The following is an 18,481-nucleotide window of genomic DNA, read 5'->3' as shown; positions in this document are numbered from 1 at the left end:
TTGTTGCCTAAAGTTGGTTTTTAAAAGTTTCCCAATCCTCTAACTTCCCACTAATATTTGCTCTGTTGTATGTCCTCTCTTTGGCCTTTATGTTGGGTTTGACTTCTTTTGTTAGCCACGGTTGTGTCATCTTTACTTTGGAATACTTCATCCTCTTTGGCATGTATATATCCTGGGCTTTCCAAACTGCTTCCAGAAATTCCAGCCATTGCTGCTCCGCTGTCATCCCTGCCAGAGTTCTTTTCCAGTCAATTCTGGCCACCGCCTCTCTCATGCCTCTGTACCTCCCTTTAATCCAATGTAATACTGGTACATCTGAATTTAGCTTCTCCTTCTCAAAGTTCAGGGTGAATTCGATCATATTATGATCAGTTTTCCCGAAGGTTTCTTTTGCATTTATGTCTCTAATCAATTCTGGCTCATTGCACAGCACCCAGTACAGAACAGTGGATCCTCTGGTGCACTCAACCATGAGCTACTCTAATAAGCCATCTCATTGACACTCCAGAAATTCCCCACTCCCTCGCCTTGTAATCCAGCACCAACCTTTCCCCAATCAACCTGCATATTGAAGACCCCATGACCATTGTAACATAGCCCTTATGGCGTGCTTTTTTTCATCATTTACCAGTTTACTCTCTATATAACTGAAAAAAACTTTTTGTATCCCGCTTTATAATATTGGCTAGTCTGCCCTCATATTTCGTCTTTTCCTTTCTTATAGCTTTTTAGTTGCCTTTTGTTGGATTTTAAAAGCTTTCTAATCATCCAACTTCCCACTCACTTTTGCTACCTTTTGTCTGTTTTTATACAGTCCTTAACTTCCCTTGTCAGCAACAGTTGCCTACCTCTACCATTTGAGGTCTTCTTCCTCTGTGGGACATATCTATCCTAGGCCTTGCAAACTATTTCCAGAAACTTCAGCCATCTCTGCTCTGCTGTCATCACCACCTGTATCCTCCTCCAATCTACCTGGATAAGATCCCTCTCATGCCTCTGTAATTCACTTTATTCCATTACGATACTGACACCTGTGAGTTCTGTTTCTCCCTCTCAAATTGCAGTATGAATTCAATCACTGTCTCCTAAAGGTTCCTTTACATTACGCTCCCTAATAAGATAAGGGTTTTTACACAACACCCAATCTAAGATAGCCTTTCCTCGAGTAGACTCAAGCACAAGCTGCCCTAAAAAGCTATCACGTAGGCATTGAACAAATTACCTCTCTAGTGATCTGACACCAATCTGATTTTCCCCAAACCCCTTTACATATTGAAGTCCCCCATTACAACTGTGTCATTACCTTTATTACATGCCTTTTCCAGCTCCTTTTACAATCCCAACCCCACGTCTTGGCTACTATTTGGAAGCCTATATATGATTCTCATAATTTTTTTTACCCTTGCAGGTTCTTAACTCCACCCACAAAGATTCAGCATTCTCTGACCTCTTTCTTAGGATGTAATTCTAACTCTTACTAAGAGAGCCACACCACTATGTATGCCCTCCTGCCTGTCCCTTTGATACAAAGTGTATCTTTTGATATTAAGCTCTCAACTACGGCCTTCTTTCAGCCACGACTCAGTGATGCCCACAACATCATACCAACCAATCTATAATTGTGCCACGAGTTCATCCACCCTATTCTGAATATTATGTGCATTTAAATACAGCAACTTCAGTCCTGCATTCTTCACCCTTTTGAATTTTGCCTCTCTAGTGCAATTTAGCTCTTTGCTCTGCCTACATTTGTACCCAGTCATTGGCTTGTCCTTCCTTAATTGATGTTACATCATCATCTACTTGTAACCCTGCTGGCTCATCCTCAGCTCTATCATGCTGGTTCCCATCCCCTGCTATATTAGTTTAAACCACTCCCAACAACTCCAGTAAATCTGCCCACAAGAATATTGGTCCCCCTCAGATTCAAGTGCAACCCATCCCTTTTGTACAGGTCCCACCTGCCCCAGAAGAGGTCCCAATTATCCTGTAATCTGAATCCCTGCCCTGTGTTCCAATTCTTCAGCCACACATTTATCCTCCACCTTATTCTATTCCTGTACTCACTGTCTCATGGCACAGGCAACAATCCTGAGTTTACTACCTTTGAGGTCCTGCTTCTCATATTCCCTTCCTAACTCCCTGTATTCTTTATTCAGGACCTCCTCCCTTTTTCTTCATATATCATTAGTACCAATACGTACTATTACATCAGGCTGCTCACCCTCCCTTTTCAGGATATTGTGGCTATGTCCAGAAACATCTCGGACTCTGGCACCTGGGAGGCAAACTACTATTCATGTTTCCTTTTTGTGTCTACAAAATTGCCTATCTGTCCCCCTAAGTATAGAGTTCCCTATTACTGCTGCAATCCTCTTCAGTCCCCTACCTTTCTGAGCCACGGGGCCAGACTCAGTGCCAGAGGCACAGCTGTTGTTGCTTCCCCTAGGTAGGTCGTGCCCCTCAATAGTACTCAAAATGGAGTACTTATTGTTGAGGGGGATGGCCACAGGGATGATCTCCACTATCTGATGTTCTCCTTTCCCTCGCCCGACAGTCACCTGTACCCTTGGTGTGATTACCTCCCTGTAGCTCCTGCCTATCGCTGCTTCACTTTCCGTAACAAATCGAATCCACAGTTCCAGTTCCTTAACGTTGCCTTTAAGGAGCTGCATCTCAACGCACCTGGCCCAGATGTAGCCTTCAGGGAGGCTGGGAGTCTCCTGGAAATCCCACATCTGACACCCAGAACAGAACACGTACCCCCTATTCTCTCTAGAGCTAAACAAGAAATTAGGAATGATCTTACCGAGCCTCCACCTGTTCTCGCCGAAGCCTTGTTGAACCAAAGCCTTACTACTCTGACTCAGACGATTCCGATGATGACCGTTCCGCTAGGCACTACCTCTCTTTTATAGAGACTTGGGTTTTTTAAAGCTCTTTATTGGATCTGCGTGGGAATGCTCTTGTTGTGTCTGAACAGTAATCCAATCAACAACTCCCATTGTAAAACCTCCTGCTTTTCATGCTCTGCGCAGTACTGTAATCAAATATTGATTTGGAGTTGATAACTAAGCATGGGGGAATGTAGTGTTTTTAACATTTCAGTAATATTTGAGTAACATTTTAAAGCATTGTTTGAATAAGCATTCTTTGTTTGTTTACATAATTCATTATTGTTATATGTAGGAAGTAAGTAAATGGCATTTGTCACTACGCCACCAAGTAATATTTGTGTGCTTCATTAAAATAAAATAAAGTCGACACTTTATCTCTGGCTCCCGTGTTTTTTTTCTTTTAGTTTCAAGAGTTAAAAATCATAATGGATCCTGTCTCTCAGAATTCACTCCAGTAGCTTTCCTAACATTGATGTTAGCCTCACCAGACTGTAATTCTACAGCTTGTCCTTACAACCCTACCTAAAAAGGCAAAACACTAGCTGCCCTCCAATCTTCCAGGACATTATCCCTGCTAATGATAATACAGATATTTCTACCGCATCATCAGTTCTCATGCAAGTTTGTACCTGTAGTTTCCAACTCCCTTAATGCTGCTGCCTCTGTTTTAAGATCGCCCTCTAATGGAAACTCAATGAGTTAAAATATTAAGTCTGTTTCAATTCCCAGGCATAATGTTATGATATTGATACTATAATAGATTTTTTAAACTGTTGGGAAATGTGGAGCTGCTGTGAAGTAGTAAAAGCAGTGGTGGTAGAAGGGTAGGGCTTCTTTTTGTCTTATATACGTATGAGATGGTTGATTTTCTGAGCTGAAGCTTTTCAAAGATAATGAAGATCTGTCTGAAGTGCACTAAAAAATTATCTGAATGTAAGTAAAGCTCCCAGATGCTCTTTTGAAATCTCACTAAAGCCTTTTACTCAATTGAATTGACCAGATGGAACAGTGCAGTTCTCTCCTCAAATTCAGCTTGCCACCAGAATTCATCTCCATCTTAAATTTGCCTCATGAAGGCATGTGGACATAAATGCCAAACATGGTGAAGACTGGTGTCAAACAAGGCTGCACAATGGCTCAACACCTTACTTAGACTTTTTCATTGAAATGTTGACTTCACTTCTGACAAACATCTTGTGAAAGTAGAGTTTATTTTCCAAACCATTGGGAAGTTGAATGGAGTTGTTAACTATATGTCCAATGCAACCCATGCCAACAACACTCCAGAACCATTGTCAGCTCAATATTAAGCAAATGCTCACATTTGTGTCTGCTTAGAAGTCAAATTCCAAGCGTCAGCATCTTCAGAAAGCATACATGAGAATTCGCTTTACATCCAACATCCAAAACACATAGATTCTCTACCAGTTTTCCCCTTCCCCCAATGTACAATACTGCCCTCTGACAATGAAAATTCACTATGAGATCCAGAGAAATAGGGACCACTTCTTGTATGACTCAGCAATAGTTGGGTATATAGGGACAGACAGGTGGACGACTGTCCTGGCGGAGGACTTTGTTGAATGTTGGAAGCTGAATCATCTGCAGCTCAACATCAGTAAGAAAAAGGAGATGGTGATGGACTTTAGGAAGACTAAGCCTGCACTGCTCCCTGTTACATTTGATGGTGAAGATGTAGATGTGATAAGGACCTGCAAGTACCTGGGGATGCACCTGGATGACAGACTTCAGTGGAACACCAACACAGAGGCTGCATACAAAAAGGGCCAGAGTCGCCTCTACTTCCTGAGGAGTCTGGGTTCCTTTGGAGGATGCAGGCCTTTCCTTCTCGTGTTCTACCTGTCTGTTATCATCAGTACAATCTTCTATGCGGTGGTGTGCTGGGGCAATGGCATCAACACTGGCGATGCCAACAGGATCAATAAACTGATTAGAAAGGCTGGCTCTGTTATAGGAGTCAAACTGGACACACTGGAGGCTGTGGTAGAACAAAGGACCCAATGGGAAATCCTGGCAATTCTGGACAATGTTTCTCACCCTCAGCATGCCACCTTGGCTGAACAGAAGAACACTTTTAGTAATAGACCAAGACAACTGTACTGCTCCAAAGAGCGCTATACAGTATGAGGTCATTCTTAAACTCAGCCATAAGGTTCTATAATGAGTCAACCTATAGCCAGGGAAGTGATGACCCCCTCCTGTTAGACTGTTTAAGGTAACCTTATTTTTTATTCTTTTTTCTTACTTCTCTTCTAATATTGTATAACTATCCACTTGTAATGCTACTGTGGCACTGTAGTTTCCTTTTGGATCAATAAAGTACCTACCTAATGTTTCTCAGGTGTCATCCCTCAGTAATAGTAGACATCAGTGATAAAATATGCCATCAATACAGCCTTTGCTCGATTGAAGAAAAGTGTGTTTGAAGAAGCTCTCCAATATGCTTCTGAAAACTCAACTACTTACAGCAGGTACTGCAAGGCATTGAAAAGATACCATCAGTGTTATCGCTACAAGATGCTGCAAATTCCCCTCCAAGTAAATCAACCTCAATTACTTAGTAGTCTGCTTAGAATCGAGACCAGCCTTACATTCAACAATCAGATGCCCTGGGCAGACTCTGTTGTCTGCACAACCAACACCAGACTCCTGAAACACAGTGTTACGTATCCACGCATATTTTGACTCTTACTTGTTGCTGTCAAGATTCCCTGCGCGTTATGTATTGAGTGTAATGTGGGAGATCATTCTGGTGGATGACTTACAAGTGAAATAAACAGCTGCACATTTGTTCCTCACCTCCCCATCTCCTGTGTGTGTTATTCACAGCTACCCAACTGCCCAGTACCACAAACATAAAAACACTTACCCTATTCTGAGCTCTTCTTCAGGAAGAAATTAACCAACAAATAGAAGAGGAGATTCAAGGAAATGCTCAAAGCTTCCTCGAAAATTGCAAGATCTGCTTAACCCTTGGAAATCTCTGGTACATGACTACTTAAAGTAGAGAAAGATCATTCTAGATGATATTGAGAGGTTTCATTACATGCACTGGAAACACAGAGATGCCCTGATAAATAGTGGAAAGAGTCCACTACCTCACAATATACCCACATACCCACCAAACTATCAAGCTCTTCTTGTTCTACAGTTACTCCATTGGCTTATTCGTCACCTCAGAAACCAAAGTAGAAGCAAGTGATCCTAAATCCCAAAAGAATATCTAAGAAAGAAGACCAGAGCAACATACACAAAATGCTGGAGGAACTCAGCAGGTCAGGCAGCATCTATGGAAAAGAATACAGTTGATATTTTGGGCCTACACCCATAATCGGGAAGTGTATCAGCCTGAATCATCGGCTGTTTATTCCTCTCCATAGATGTTGCCTGTCTTGCTGAGTTCCTCCAGCATTTTGTGTGTGCTACTCTGTATTTCCAGCACCTGCAGGATCTCTTGTGTTTAGAAGGCTAGAGCATCAGAATCAGAATCAGAATCCTTTATATCGCCAAGTATGACTACACATACAGGGAATTTGATGCTGGTTTCCCTGAGCTCTCTTTGTACAGAATTAAAAGCAAACAAAATCAATAATGCAAATAATCATAAACTATATACAATGAGGTCCATCTCATTGAATGTACAGGTGGACTTGATTTTGTAATAGACTAAAATTCAAGTGTTCATAAGACTGATAGCATACGGAAAGAAACTGTTCTTGTACCTATTTGTCCTGGCATACAGTGATACAAATACATTGTATTTGGAGGTGACTAAAGTTAAGGATGGGATTTTCTACATCAGATAAGATATGATGGAGAAAGAAAGGGACAAATTTAGAGGGAAAAATTGAGTATTTTGTTGGAAATGATATCAGGTCAATAAATGGTCATCTAGGATGATAAGGTTGCTTATGTTCTGGTTCAACCCAAGATGATTTCTGGGGAGGAAAATGGATTTCCAAGCAGAATATCCAGGTAATTGTTAAGTTTCTTGGTAATTGTTAAGTTTCTCAGTGCATGTTTGGAGGATAATGCAACTTGCTTAATATTGATATCCAACCAGTTCTTTAATGTCACAGGTGAGTGGAAAGCACAAGAATAATGAAGAGATAGAGTTGTTGTTAACAATAAACTTAGCTCTTTCAGTGTGGTGTTTGAATGTTTTAACTTCTAATGTAACAGGAGACCAGCTTTATTTTTCATTTTAGATGATGCATGATATTATAAATCAAGGCAAACATAGAACATCTGGTTTATATTTGTATGAATAATCTGTTATGGTTGTCAATATGATTAAGCTATCCTTATATTTTCTATGGAGTTAATGATCTCAAATATCAATAAAATCAGTTATTTCATGATTCTGTTTTGCTGAATAAGAACTCCCATATTTGACTCATATTCCATAATAAAAATGGAAAATACAGCAACCATTTATGATTCTGTTTGTTGTCAGTTAAGCAATTTAACTTTTCAAGTTAAACCAATCTCAGAAATTCATGTTATTAAAATAAGCCTATCTATTAAAAGCTATTTGATTCATTTAGTATTGCCGCAAATAGTTCCCTTTTCTCTCAGTCCTTTGAAATGAAATTAGGGTACAAATGATCTAATGTTTGGTGAAGGCTACTTGTCAAATCTCTTCCTTTTCAGTGCTTTGTGAAAGCTTGCTGCCTCTCTGTGACTTTATGTGGAACTGCAGCAGCCAGTCATGCTGGTCATATGTTTTATAAATGCAAGATCGCAAAAACTGAGAAAACTCTTTTCTTCCTCTGCCGTCAAGCCTTTTTTACCCAAAAATCCTATTTCAGTATTGTAGGTTGTGATCCACCATTTATCCAAAAGTGGGTATCCATTAATACTAAATTTAAGCCATTGAATCACACATATTATGACTGCATTTTCACAACATAAGATTCACCAACATTGAATTACAATCAGAATTCAGAGTTAGAGAGTCTTACAGCACAGAAACAGATCCTTAGGTACCAATTGTCCATGCTGACTAAGATGCCCCACCCAATCCAATCCTATTTACCAGCTTTTGGCCCAAACCTTATAAACCTTTTCTATCCACATACCTGTCCAAAGGTCTTTTAGAAATTGTTATTGTACCTGCAGGGTATGCTTACCTGTCAGCTCATTACACAGCCCTCTGTGCAAAAAAAGTTGCCTCTCAAATTCCTATTAAATCTTTCTCCTCTCACCTTCAACCCTCTAGTTCTTGATTTCCCCAACCCTGGAAAAAAGACTGAGTGCTTTCACCTCATCTATTCCCTCATGAGTTTATACACCTCTGTACAATTGGTGTCCTGTGCTCCAAGAAGAAAAGGTCAACCTGTCCAACTTCTGCCTCACAAACAAGAGAAACTCTGCAGATGCTGGAAATCAAAGCAACACACACAGAATTCTGGAGGAATTCAGCAGGCCGGGTAGCATCTATTAAAAAAAAATGTCGACTCTAGTTTTTCCATAGATGCTGCTCAATCTCTGCCTGCTAACTTGTATACTCAGTGCCCTAACTGATGAATTTACAATTCTACTGCAGATCATAGAATTATATGTCATTCAGAACAGACACAGGCCCTCAGTCCACAAGGTCCATATAAATCATCAAATACATATCTATGACAATCTCATTTACTAACACCTGTTCTATTGATCTTCCATGCATTGGCAATTCAACTGCTTGTCCAGATTCTTCTTAAATGCTGTGAGTATGATTGAGGTCCTCACCATCTTCTGGGTTAAAATTCTTCCTCGGATCCCCTGTAACCCTAAACCTATACCCTCTCATTTTAGATACTTCTACTATGGGGAAATGTTCCCTGCAATCTACCCTACCTATGCTCATAAAGAAAGTGGCTTCAGTGAAGAGGACTACCAGGAGCTAATCAGCATAAATGAAGGAGTGAAGTGAATTTGAAATTGTTTTGAATCAGTGGACTGGTCCACATTCAAGCATTCAGTGGAAGCAAATGAATATGCCAAAGTCATCACTGACATCATGAGGACATATGAATTAATGTGTACACACCAAAACATTCTGAGGCTTCTCAGACCAGAAGCCCTGGGTAAGCTAGGAGATTCATATTCTGCAAGGGCTAGATCTGTTGCATTTAGGGCTGGTGATCTGGTGTCATTTAACAAGTCTAGGTACAACTCCCAGAAGGCCACTGTGAGTGCAGAGGAGAAAACTGGAATCACAGTTGGATGATCAGCAACTGTGGGAGGGCTTTCACAATATAACTTCCTGCAAGGCAAAATCAAGTAATATACAGTATGTGGCACCAATCCATCACTCTCACATGAGCTCAATGCATTTTAAGTGCACTTTGACAGGAAGAATGATGACCTACCCACATAAGCCTCCACACTTCCGGATGGTCGTGTGAAGCTACCATCCAAGCATTCGAAAATCCAGAAAAGGTGTCTGGTCCAGATAGCATACCTGGCTGAGTACTGAACATCTGCGTGGACTTCTGTGGTCTGAGGTTCCACCTGCTTCGAAAAGGCATCCCTTGTACAGGTGCTGAGGAAGAGCATGGTGCCCAACCTCAATGACTATTGCCTGGTAGCATGGAAATCAACCGTAATGAAACACTATTAGAGATTGGTTAAAGTGTACACTGACTCCTGCTGCAGAGATGACCTAGTTCCACTCCAATTTGCTTACTGCCACAACAAGTCAACAGCAGATGTGATGTCTCTGGCTCCTCGCTCTGCTCTGAAACATCTGGACAACAGGAACTCAGATGTCAGCCGGCTACTCATTGATTGCAGCACAGCATTCAACATAATTACCCCATACAAATTCATCATCAACCTTCAGCACCTGGGTGTCGGTACCCCCCTCAACAAATGGATCCTCAATTCCCTCATTTGCAGACCTCAGTCAGTGAGGATTGGTAGTACCATCTCCTCCTCACCAATCATCAACACAGATACACCTGAAGGCTGTGTGCTTAGCCCCTTACTCCATTCCCCATACACACAACTGTGGGGTGAATGTTATTTTCAAATTGCTGTTCTTGGGTGAATCATAGGTGGTGGTGAGTCAGGTTACTGGGGCAGGATAGGACACATAGTTGAGTGGTGCCAACTCAACATCAGCAGAATTAAGAAGCTAGTTGTTGACTTCCAGAAGGGGAAGGAGGTTGAATATACACCAGTCTGCATTGTAAGATTGGTAGTGAGAGAGTTAGCAATTTGTGGATGTTAACATATCACATGACCTGCCCTGGGCACGGCACGTACAATAGAAGTAACCATAAGGAAAGTGCACCAGCATCTTTACTTTCTCAGATTAAGGAGACTGGCCTGTCCCTGAAAACTCCAACAAGCTTGTACAGAGCACTGCTGAAAATATCCTAATTGTTTGCATCATGATCTGCTATGGCAATTTGAATGCAGGGAACAAAAGAATCTAGAGAGAGTAGTGAAATTTACCCAATACATCAAAGTGTTTCCCTCCAAGCCGTAGGAGGTGCTGCCTCAAGAAAGCAACATACTTCAAAGACCCCTACCATCCAGCTACCATCTAATACCATCTATGCCATCTTTTCACAGCTACCATCAGGCAGGTTCGAGAGCAACTACTTCAACCATTCAGTTCTTGAACCATTCAGATGGCACAACCCTAATCATGCCTTGTCCATACTGCACCAACCACCGCCACTGGGCTATAAACGTGCAGGAGCAGTGTTTGTTAAGTGCCTTGCTCAAGGACACACATGCTGCCTCGGCTGAGGCTCGAACTAGCGACCTTCTGATCACCAGCCCAAAGCCAGCACCAACAGCTAATCACTACAGCTTGGCAACATTATGATGCCTTTAATCACTTTGCACAAAAATGGGCCTTGGAATTCAACATAGTCCCCTTTTACATTTACACACTTAGTCCAGCAGTCGTGGGGCATACGGATCTTGGACCTCCGGAAAGTGTCCACAGCAGGGGTGATTGATAAGTTTGTGGCCTAAGGCAGAAGGAGATGAGTTATACAGCTCTTGTTACATGCACATGCAGTTCAACTTTTTAAGTGATTATACATAAAGTTTAAAGTTAATAACTCATCAGGGGTGATTGATAAGTTCATGGCCTGAGGTAGAAGGATATGAGTTATTAACTTCAAACTTACTGCATAATCACTCGAAGAGTTGACCTGCATGTGCATGTAACAAGAGCTGTATAACTCATCTCCTTCTACCTAGGCCACGGAATTATCAATCACCCATTTGTGGATACTTTCTGGAGGTCCAAGATCCGTATGCTCCATGACCACTGGACTAAGTGTGTAAATGTAGGAGGGGACTATGTTGAAAAATAAATGTGCTAGGTTTTCTAAAATTGACTCCTTCTACCTTAGGCCATGAACTTATCAATCACCCCTCGTATGTTTTTCATGTGAATTCTGCTTATCTGATGTTGCTGCAAGTAAATTTCTCATTGCTCCCTATGCGTTTCAGCCTGTACCTCAGATAGGATTGTGGTGCACTCAGACGCAACAGCCTCTCGAGGGCCAACCAAAAGTGTTTTTTGATTTTATAAAAGTCTTGTTTTTAAATCCACAAACGAAGCTGGACTCTAAGAACCTCGGGTACTGCAGGTCTACCCCATCAGTGAGCTGTTCGTTGGCAGAGGAGTTTGACATGGCACAGACCATGTTGCTGCCTGCTGCAGGAAGGCATTGGAGTTGGTGCACAAAGGTGGTATGCAGTGTCACCACTGGTGACTGCCTTGGACGTTTCTCTTGCCATCTGTTGGGCATTGATAATGTAAGAGGCCCGTTTCCCCTATTTGGTGGCACGACAGATGGTGGAGGAGATGTGTGGCCTCGGTTGTAGTGAGGACTAAGCACCAAACTGGGGGCTTACGTGCTGCTGCAGTCCAGGAGAGGAGATGCTGGAGATGATATGCATCTTGGCTTCCAGGCTCATTTATGCACTGGCCTCTTCTATCAATGCTGCCCTCCAGTGTTCAATCAATGGAATGGCAAGCTGGATTGCATGCATATGACTGCCAGGAGCTGCACTATCAATTTGTGGAACATGTCACTCAGGGATTTGTGCTATATATATGTGTGCTCGCTATTTTGAATGTGCTGTGTTGTGCTTTGTGTGTTTTGCACGTCGGCCCCAGAGAAATGCTGTGTTGTTTGGCTGTATTCATGTACAGTTGAATGATAATTAAACTTGAATTTGATTCGATTTAGAAACATAGAAAACCTGCAGGACAATACAGGCCCTTCAGCCCACATTGCTGGGCCGAACATGTATTTACTTTAGAAATTACCTAGGGTTTCCCATAGCCCTCTATTTTTCTGAGCTCCATGTACTTATCCAAAAGTCTCTTAAAAGACAGTATTGTATCCAACTCCACCACCGTCGCCGGCAGCCCATTCCACGCACTCACCACTCTCTGTGTAAAAATACTTACCCCTGACATCTCCTCTGTATCTACTTCCAAGCACCTTGAAACTGTGCCCTCCCGTGTTAGCCATTTCAGCCCTGGGAAAAAGCCTCTGACTATCCACACGATCAATACCTCTAATCATCTTATAAACCTTTGTGTATAAGATGGCTATACATGATTTGATTGGACAATAATCAAATTGTCTAATAAACATGGCTTTGACTTTGAATCCACCCGTGTCTATCAATACATTCATCACAAGTTGCAAATGTTCACTTCTGCTCCTGACTGGACACAGGATACCCTGTATGTATTCAGGATCACTGGAGCTGCTGTTGTCCACTGAATAGATTTCAGAACTTTCTGCATACAATGATGCACAGGCTTTTCTGAACCACAACTTCCACATTTGGCTGACATACCGTAATTAAAACAGGAAATACAGCAAACATTCAGCAAGTCAGACAGCATCTCCGGAAATGGAAATGGAATTCAGTGTTTAGGCGACAGCAATGCTGCTTCTTGCCACTGACGCTGTTTCTTGCGCTTTCTAGAGTAGGTCATCACAACATTGTGGGCCGAAGGGCCTGTAATGTGCTGTAAATTTCTATGTCCAATGTTCTATATCAGTTGAAATGCTTTTCTTAAGCAGGGCATTTTGTTTTGTAAAGGTAGGAGCCAACATAATAATATTAGTAGGTTTTGATTCTACTTACCTTACTAATGCTAGAAACAGAATCTGGTTTAATATCAATGGCATATGTCATGAAATTTGTTAACTTAGTGGCAGCAGTACAATGCAATACATGATAATGTAGAATAAATAAATAAATTACAGCAAGTATAGTACACAGTATGTTAAATAGTTAAATTAAAAATAGTGCAAAAACAGATATAATAAAAGTGAGGTAGTGTTCATGGCTTCAAAGTCCATTTAGGAATCGGATGGCAGAGGGAAAGAAACTATTCTTGAGTAGCTGAGTGTGTACCTTCGGGCTTCTGTATCTCCTTCCTGTCGATAACAACGAGAGGAGGACATGTCCTGGTGATTAGGGTCCTTTATGATGGACGACACCTTTCTGAGGTACCGCTCCTTGCTGATGTCTTGGACACTACAGAGGCTAGTACCCAAGATGGAGCAGACTGAGTTTACAATTCCTGTAGCTTCTTTCGATCCTGTGCAGTAGCCCCCCCCCCCCCCCCCCATTAGCAGACAGTGATGCAGCCTGTCAGAATGCTCTCCGCAATACATCTGTAGAAGTTTTTGAGTATCTGAGGTGACAAACCAAATCTCCTCAAACTCCTAATAAAATACAGCCACTATCTTGCCTTCTTAATAGCGGCATCGATGCTGTGTGTTGGGACCAGTTTAGATCCCCAGACATCTTGACACCCAGGTACTTGAAATTGCTCACTGTCTCCACTTCTGGTCCCTTTATCAGGATTAGCTCATGTTCCCTCATCCTATCTTTTCTGAAGTCCACTATCAACTCTTTGGTCTTACTGACGTTGAGTGGAATGTTGTTGCTGCTACACTTGTATTTTTTATCACAACAGTACAGTATTGATGTTTCTGTAACTACTGTTCTGGTCTCTGAAGATGGCAATGAATTCGCTAATTCAAGCAGATCACAAGGTTTGAAATCCTCTTCAGATGACTTCCACTGAATTTGCTTTCATATGCAAATTTCAGGGGAATGCCATCAGCTCTTACCCAAGATCAGAAAATTCACATTTTGCAACCAGTCATCTCAGACACACATAATATTGATCAATTGTTACATTTGGTTCTTGTTTTGTGTTAGCAAAACAGTTCTATCATATATCTCATTTTACTGAGTAAAATATGCACCAGTGCACTCTTCGTTTACATGTACTGTAAATTATAATTTACTATTTATCCTGCAACTTTTCACTACCAAATTACTCCAATTCTTATGTCATCAAGTTCTCCAAACCCCAGCAATGCAAACCTGTAGAGCAACTTTATTTTCAGGATGATTGAACCATAGTTTGCTCAGAAAACGTGTCAAATTGCCTAATGTGAAGCTTGGCCTTCCAATCTGAACAAGTGAATGTAGTTCATATTTATCTAAATGTATATTTCCAATAATGAATATAGGACATCGAAATTTACAGCACATCATAGGCTGTTCAGCCCACAATGTTGTGCTGACCATGTAACATACTCTAGAGACAACACGAGTGAATCTGCAGATGCTGGAAATAAATAAAAAAACACGAAATGCTGGCAGAACTCAGCAGGCCAGACAGCATCGATGGGAGGAGGTAATAACGACTTTTCGGGCCGAAACCCTTCATCAGGAGTGAAGTAACATGGGATGGTCGAGGGGGGATAAGAAGTGGGGGGAGGGATAAAGTAGAGAGCTGGGAAGTGATAGGCTGGAGGGAAATGGGCTAGGGGGAAGGTGGAGAATATGGGAAATAAAAGAGAAAGAAAGGTAGGGCTGGGGGAGAGATTATAGTGAGGGGGGAAAGAAAGAGAGAGAAAGAGAACCAGACTAAAATAATAGATAGGGATGGGGGTAAGGGGGGGCAGGGGTATCAACAGCGGTCTGTGAGTTGGATGTTCATGCAGGCAGGAAGGAGGCTACCTAGGCGGGAGATAAGGTATTGCTCCATCGACCTGCGTGTGGCCTCATCTTGACAGTAGAGGAGGCCATGGACAGACATGTCGGAGTGGGAGTGGTCTGTGGAATTGAAGTGTGTGGCCACAGGGAGATCCCGCCACTGCTGGAGGACCGAGCGCCGGTTTGTAGGTCTACTACAAACCTACTTCACTCCTGATGAAGGGTTTCAGCCCGAAATATCACTATTACCTCCTCCCATAGATGCTGTCTGGCCTGCTGAGTTCTGCCAGCATTTCGTGTTTTTTTAACCTACTCTAGAGACTGCCTAGAATTTCCACAGCGCACAGCCCTCTATTTTTCTAAGCTCCATGTACCTATCTAAGAGGCTCTTAAAAGACCCTATTGATCCTATTAAATCTTGCAGAAATTCAATTAGATTAAATGTGAGAATTTAACTTCTTACTGATGATTAAATAATCATTTACAGTTCCAGACAGAGCTACAGAAAATCCTACCTACTAGATAGCAATTTGTTAGCAAAAGTTTATTTTCAGTGGTACTCACATAATACATTCAAAATAACAGCAACTGCTCTTTCTAAAGCTTCCTTCACAATGCACAATCCAGCTGCTGTATTTGTGATTAACTACTCAAACTCCGAGCTGAGCGTGATACAAACAATGTCTAATTAGAGGCACACCCAAGGCACTGGCAAAGCTCAGTATTAAATACTATCTAAAAAAAACTACAAAGCGGGTACTGATGCTTCCTGCTGAATGTGTGGAAATTTTGGTTAGAGATCCTTGAAAGATTGGCCACACATGACCTAACACACAAAAAGCCACATTTACTATCCTAATCAGGCCCTGACTCTCCAAATACTTCTAAATCCTGTCTCTTAAAATACCTTCCAATAATTTACTCATAAATGACATAATTTCCCAGCTTATTTTTAGAACCTTTCTTGAACAACACAACATGAGCTCTGCTCCAGTCTTCCCACACCTTACACAATGGCTAAGAACATTTTAAACATCTCTGCTTGTCCCTGCAATTTCTGCACTAGCTTCCCACAAGGTCTGAGAGGACAGCTCGTCAGGCCCAGGAGAATTGTCCAACCAAATCTGCCTCAAGAAAGCAATGTGCAATCCATATATGATTCATGATCCTACCACTCTTTTGCCTTGTTACGGTATATAGCCTCTGCGTCTGTCTCCTGAGTAGACATATACATATGCTTTATTTCATTAAGATCTCCCCCACCTCTTCCAGTTCCATACACAGACCACCACACTCATCTTCAAGAGGACCAATTTTGTCCTTGTTACCCTTTTGCTCTTAATATACCCATAGAAAACTTTGGGATTCTTCTTCGCATTGTCTGCCCGAGCAACTTTATGTCCTCTTGTAACCCTCCAGATTTTTTTCTTAAATATTCACCTGCATTTCTTATACTCAAGTGCTTCATTTAATCCATCATCAAGGACCCCCACCATCCAGGCTACCCTCTCTTCTCACTGCTACCATCAGGAGGGTGGTACAGGAGCCTCAGGACTCATACCACCAGGTTTAGAAACAGTTATTACCCCTCAACCATCAGGCTCTAGAACCAGAGGGGATAACTTCATGAACTTCACCCACTACAACTGTGTAGTGTTCCCACAACCATGGACTCACTTTCAAGAACTCTTAGTCTTGTCTTCTTTATATTTATAGCTTTTTTTTTCAGTATTTTCAGGGTTTTTTTTTAGCACATTGACTGTTGGTGCTCCTTGTGTTTTTTTTTTCATTGATTCTATTGTGTTTCTTGGAATTTAGTGAGAATGCCTACAAGAAAATGAATCTCAAGGTAGTATATAGTGACATATATGTACTTTGAGAATAAATTTCCTTTGAACTGCATATACCTGATATGAACCTCCTTTATTTGACATGCACAAATTTTACCCAACTTACTTTCAAATCCCAGCCAACTCATTGCCCACATTTTTATATTTAGCATCTATCACAGGACTAATAGTTTCTTCCACATTCTCTTCAGATTACTGCTGCTTCTACCTCAGATGTGTTTCTCCTCTTTGTTGTGAGCTGACAGCATATCAGGATCCTCACAACTTTCAAGTTCAAGCTTGTTTAATGTAATTTTTTTGTTCACAATTGTAAAAGAAAACAAAATAATTGTTACTTGGATCTGATGCAGCACAAAAAAAACCTTAAGATAAAAACACAATAAATATACATAAAATAGCTTATATACAAATTGATTTTATGTCCAAGTGACAACAGGCACAGGAGTATCTATACATAAGGTAACTGACAGGAAATGATAAGAGGTTGAAATGATAAGGTGGTTGGAGGGTGTGGAGAATGGTGAGTGTGTTGATCAACCTTAATGCTTGGGGAAAGTTACTGTTTTTGATTCTGGTGCAGGTGTGGATGCTACGTAGCCTCCTCATTGATGAGAATGAGACAAAAATGTCCATGAGTGGGGTAGATGGGATCCTTCATGGTACTACTGACACCTTTCTGTGTATATGTCCTTAATGGTGTGTTAGCGTGTGGCCAAGTGGTTAAGGCGTTCGTCTAGCTATCAGAAGGTTGCTAGTTCGAGCCTTGGCTGAGGCTTGCGTGTGTGTCCTTGAGCAAGGCACTTAACCACACATTGCTCTGCGATGACACCAGTACCAAGCTGTATGGGGTCCTAATGCACTGGTGGCGTAGAGAGGGGAGACTTGTAGCTTGGGCAACTGCCGGTCTTCCATTAAAAAAAACCTTGCCCAGGCTTGTGCCCTGGAAACTTTCCAAGGTCTTCTGGAAACTTTCCAAATCCATGGTCTATCGAGACTAACGGAGGTCTACCTTAATGGTGGATATGCTGCTGCCAGTGATCCGTTGGGCAGTTTTGACTACCACCCGCCACAGTGTAGCATCCGTACATTGTTACAATGTAGATCGCATCAAACTTAGACTTTATGCTCCCGCCCCCGTAATCATCAGCAATGCATTTTGTCTCTTTTCTTTTGAATATACGTGCGCCAAGCTTTTGGTGCTTGGTTTGAAAATGGGTTTATGATGAAGGAATCATTTGATCTGCACAGCATACAACTTTAGAAGACTTCCCTCATATTTTATATCTCTTTTCCCATAACCATTATGGTCAACAATGAAACAAAATTAAAGTCTGCAAATCATAGTTGTTCCATTTAACTGTGCAATGAGACACACATAGTAACACTGATGCAGATATCAATACCTTTTGAGCACATTTTAACACAAAGAAGATGCATGAGAGTAACATGGGCTTTACTCAAACCAAAAGGATTTTGATGAACTGAATTTAACCTGCTGTCACATAGGTTTTTCCTGCTATAAAGGACATTTTTCCACTGCCAGGTTGCATCAATCCCTTGATTCACTTTTGCAGAGTTCCAAAATATGAGGGTCAGAGAGAATGACAGGGATCGAGAAAGCTGGTGACAAAGCGAGGACAAAGGGAACACGATCGTCACACCAGGTGGGAAAGAAGGGGTTAAGAGAGCCAAAGTACAGGAAATGGAACA

This window comes from Hemitrygon akajei, chromosome 1 (assembly GCF_048418815.1).
Source record: "Hemitrygon akajei chromosome 1, sHemAka1.3, whole genome shotgun sequence".
In the NCBI taxonomy this organism is placed as follows: domain Eukaryota; kingdom Metazoa; phylum Chordata; class Chondrichthyes; order Myliobatiformes; family Dasyatidae; genus Hemitrygon; species Hemitrygon akajei.
The sequence above is the reverse complement of the archived record's forward strand: the minus strand, read 5'-3'. Positions refer to the sequence as shown.